Source organism: Alosa sapidissima, chromosome 14, assembly GCF_018492685.1.
Source record: "Alosa sapidissima isolate fAloSap1 chromosome 14, fAloSap1.pri, whole genome shotgun sequence".
Classification (NCBI taxonomy): domain Eukaryota; kingdom Metazoa; phylum Chordata; class Actinopteri; order Clupeiformes; family Clupeidae; genus Alosa; species Alosa sapidissima.
In genome coordinates this window covers 5,024,862-5,029,960 of record NC_055970.1, presented here as the reverse complement: position 1 = coordinate 5,029,960, position 5,099 = coordinate 5,024,862, and positions in this window count along the sequence as shown.

Below are 5,099 nucleotides of genomic sequence, written 5' to 3'. Positions count from 1 at the left end.
ATTTTGGTGAGGATCCGCTGAAATTTGTGACCTGCGAAAACTCGTACGTGTTTTTGATTAAATCCAATATGGCGGCCGAATCAATTACGATGACATCACAAGTTGGCTTGGGTCGGCCTAAGGACCTCCAACAGTATTACCAGACACCACTAGTGCGTTTTAATTCTAAGCACAACTGCTGCTACAGGCCAAAAGGCATGTTTCTTAATTACAGCACCCCCTAGAGGTCAAAGGTCACCAGATTTCTTGAGCGTCCCCCTGATTGGGTCCTGAGTCCATGGACTAAGTTTGGTTATGATAGGTGAATGGGTTGCTGAGATATGAGCTCACTTCCTGTTTGGCGGCTTCGCCACCAATTTCGATTGGCTGCTACGGGCAAACGCTTCCGTCAATTGTTATGGAAATCAAAGCACTGATAAGGCATGGTCTGAAGATGGTCTGTGCCAATTTTGGTGAGGATCCGATGAAATTTGTGACCTAGGGAAATTTGATAGTGGTTTTGATTAAATCCAATATGGCGGCCAAATCAATTATGTTGATGTCATCAATTGCCATCTGTCGACATAAGGATCTTCCACAGTATTACCAGACACCACTAGTACATTGTAATTCTAGGCACAACAGCAGCTACAGTCCAAAAGGCATGTTACTGATTTACAGCGACCCCTAGAGGTCAAAGGTCACCAAATTTCTAGAGCGTCCTCCTGATGGGGTCATGAGTCTATATACCAAGTTTGAATTTGATGACTGCAAGGGTTGCTGAGATATGAGCTCACTTCCTGTTTGGCGGCTTCGCCGCAAATTTTGATTGGCTGTTACGGGCGAACGGTAATACTTCCGAAGACGAAAAATGATAACTTTTGTGAGGCTTGGTCTGAAGATGATCTATGTAAAATTTGGTGGGAATCAGAGAAAGTATGTGACCCCTGACACATTTTAAGTGTTTTTGATGAAATCCAAAATGGCGGAAAATCCATCATGGTGGAAAATGACGTCATAGGGTGCGTTGAACTCGGCTTGGTCCAAGGATTCCAACGATACTTCATTTTTGATAATCGGCCATACGGGTCAAAAGTTGCGTGTGTGAATGCACATCCAACTTTGGCCTGTTGGTGGCGCTAGAGCGCTCGAGGTGCCGGCATGAATCTTGGTGAAATTAATCATTGGACTGTCCCCAATCAGTGTGCCAAATTTCACAACTTTTTACCAGACGGTTCTATCGGCTGCCATAGACTTCAATGGCGGAAGCGTAATAATAAGAAAACATAGAAACACAATGATTAGTGGTGGGGACATATCTCCCCCCCCCCCCCCCCCCCCAGGTAATCTACGCGTATGGGTGTGCGGGTGATAGAGAAAAGTTTTAGAAAAGTCCTGGGCACAGGCTACTTTGCACTGGCAGTCAAGCGAGCGGGTGTGTCAACGACAACGGTAAGTACCACTGTCTGCCAATACATACCCCATAAAAGGCCAGAGTAAAACATTTTGATATTCCCTTTGCCCTTCAGCATGTACATATTTGCCCCTTTTTGTGGTTTGTAGAACAGCTATGCCACCCAAGAAGAAGAAAGGGGACATAAGCTGTTTCATTAGGCCTATGCAGAGTCTAAGAAGATAAAATAACTAGCCATACAAACTGGCAACTGGTGACCAGGCTTTCAAATGCGGATTTTACTGTGTAGCATTAGCAGCTCTTAGGGTATTACCCAGGATATTGTCACAGCTAAACCTAGCTTCTGTAATCGTTCAACCAAAGTTAGGAGTCATGTTGAATAAGGGTGCCGCACGGACAGTCGCATAGGCTATAGCACAGAATAGAACTCACCATCACTGGCTACCAATCTTGCAGTCGCAATAAACAATGGCTCCAAGACATTTTCCTGTTGCTATATTCTGTTTATGTAGGTGAATGTAGCCTATAGTGAATGTAGCCTAGCCTGACGAGCCAGACCCACATTAAAATGTAGGGTCTGGGCACTCACCGTTCGCAGTGCTCAGTCCGAGGGGCGGGATAATCAGTTGTCTTTCAAATTCCCTCTACACGCAATAGGACAGCGGCAGCGCTATGAGTCCAATGCGTTTCCCACCAGCGGAGCTAGTTGGCTAGTTCAAACATTTGCCTACTTAATAAAAGCTTAACTTGTGTTACACTGTTCGCCAGCAGCAACATCCATCTTATTTGTTTTCAAGTAGCAGGGAATTCAAGCCAAACCGTTGCAACTCTGCCATCAATCATTATGTTAAGCCCACCTAACGACTCTATACACGATTTCATTGGCCTGATTAAGTTTCGATTTCTGGAGCTCACAAGCCAACGGAGAGTTGCTAAACTAGCCCTGGCAGCAAATGTAATTTGCGGCCGCTAGGGGCGCGTCTAGATTTCTAGGCTAAATGTAGCCTGCACAATACAAAGAAATAAAAGATAAACTATGGTGCATTTTCATACTCATAGAAATGAACATTGCGAGACACCAGATATAGATAGATAGATACTTTATTGATCCCCAAGGGGAAATTCAAGATATCTCTTCGATGATCTCATCCCAGAAAGATTTTCTTTGACTTGTTCGTTTTTTGAACATTTATTTTATCTAATGACATAGCAAACATCATGAATTGAATCCATATCCTTGCGAAAACTATTTTTCACTAGCCTAAAACTGTGAGACTGAAAGCTAATTTCGTTCACATTCTACTTAAAGTGACAGGCACTCAATTAGATTTAGCCTACATACCAAATGATGATATTAAAGAGTGTAGCCTAATAATTTAAATATCAATGTGATGTATTCAAATGACTAAATATGTCATTAGTAATTATGCAGATCATAAAATAAATGATTAATTAACAATATAAAGTTTATATGAATTTCAAAATATGAAATAGAAACCTATGACAACCATCACTTTCTAAGTGTGTGTGTGTGTGTGTGTGGAGGAGGGTCAGTCAAATTCTATGATTGCCACTGATGTGAATGATCTCACAAATCACACAAACCAAATCAAATGTTAAAAAATCGCAAAAGTATCGAAATCGAGATTCTTCACTTACTATTGGTATTGAAACAATAATGTTGGTATCGTGGCAACAGGAGTTGATGATGTGTCCCCACCAAAGCTGAGACCAAACCTATGCCCTTGGTCTTTGTTGATTAACCAGACGTAGATAAACCAGCACAGCCCACACAACAATGACCACTGGAACGGGCATGTTCCTGAATGAAAATAGTAGCAGGCTACACTACCTGTAGACACGTCAGCGCTGCGCATGACGTAGGTGAGCATGTTAGCTAAGCTAATTTGCATATAGTGGTGTCCCAATTCATAGGGAAAGATCTTCACCCCCACTTCCCTCGTCGAGGGGGCTTTAATGTTGAGGGCAATCAAAATCAAGTGGAAGTTTTAAGGGGGGAGAAATGGGACGGGGCCCTAAGAGTAGGTCTGAAAGGCTTTGTGAATAACTTAATAAGAGAAACTCATAGCTAAAATCTTTTATTGCTATTTAGGAGTAGTGGTAAGATAAAAGGCTTTGTGAATATGGCCCCTGGTGTCTAACCCAATGCATAGCCCATTTACACAAAATAATGGTCGAACATTACTGATGATCATTGTTATTTAATAACATGCAGTGCGCGTAGGGCACCAAAAACATCTTGCACATAAAAAATCATCATACCGCATATTGTGGCGGGTCTGTTATTTAACCTACTTACTGTAGTAGGCTGCGCTACATTCGAGGGAGGCCTGTTGAAGAATTTTATATAAAGCCTGCGCTAACAGTAATCCTCCTACCCCCACTACCACAGCTGTGGATAGTGTGGCATGCTCACGCGTTATGTCTCCTTCTTGCCAACTTGAAGGCCTATAGCGCAACCATTTACATCTTCATAAAATAACAACTTGCCAGATATGCCTTCATATCTTTGGACTTCATTCAGCATTTTGTTCTTCCACTGGAAATGACTCTTCTACATTTGCTGCCTGATGCATTCTTTCTTTTTTTATTGTTTAGAAAACGTTTGACGTCTTGAGTTAATGCATTAAACATTGTTTGCTGGTAACCTGCCACAAATAGCCTACAGATTCTTGCGTGCGTACATTCTCTATTTTCTCCAAAATGTGCCCGTTCTATAGGCTGGCCAAGTGCGTAATTCTACGGCATTAAGCAGATGTAGCCTATTTGTTTATTGTACAGAAAAATAAAAATAACCTGTCAAGCAGTCAATCGACTAGATTGCAGTCAAGAAGTAGGACAAATTAATTTACGAAACCAAAACGTGGGTCATAGTTGTCTAAGCCTCTATTGCATAGCCTGTTAAAACCGTCCCTAGATAGTATTAAATCGCCAACAACATTGTTTTCTGCAGGAGCCTACCCTAGGCTACAGATTAATTCTGAACAGTCATTTCTCTATAATAAATTAGCGTTTGTGATTGACAACGTTGTGATAAGTAAGCTATAACACTAACTTTGCAAAGTTAACTTGAATGCATACATTTTTTCTTTTTGTGGAGCGGCACCAGTAGGATATCAAAAGCAGATTTCGATTTTCGTTACCACTGTGCAGCCAAGCCTTAAGCCATACCCAAGTAGCCTAAATCGAGGTAATGTTTAATTATGCATGATTTATTTTGTTATTGAATTCGTAGGCTGGGATTCCTCTCGGCAACAATTATGTTTAAAGGTAGCCTCCTGCTTTTTCAGAAGGGGCGGCAGGCAGGCTACTGACAGAGTGATGTACAGTAGCAGAGCGACGCACAGTGGCTGAAAGTGGTCCTAAAGTTTCACGCAGCTCCACGCCGCGTAATGCGCGACTGAAGTGGTCATTTGAAAGTAACGCCCACTGTACGAAAACAAAGTGATGTGTTTAATATAAATGGTGTGTAGAACCACATGTAATAATAAAGGTGAATTATGTATGTCACATTCAGTCCACAAGTCCCCCCAGAATTCACCATATCAGAAGTAAAATCAAACAGTCAACGGGGAGGTGGGCATATTAACCATCCGCAACGGCTGTGCTGTACTGGAGGTTGATAACATCCAACTGCGGCAGGTGTCCCGTCATGACACGGGTGTGGGGCATGTCGTGTGGGAGG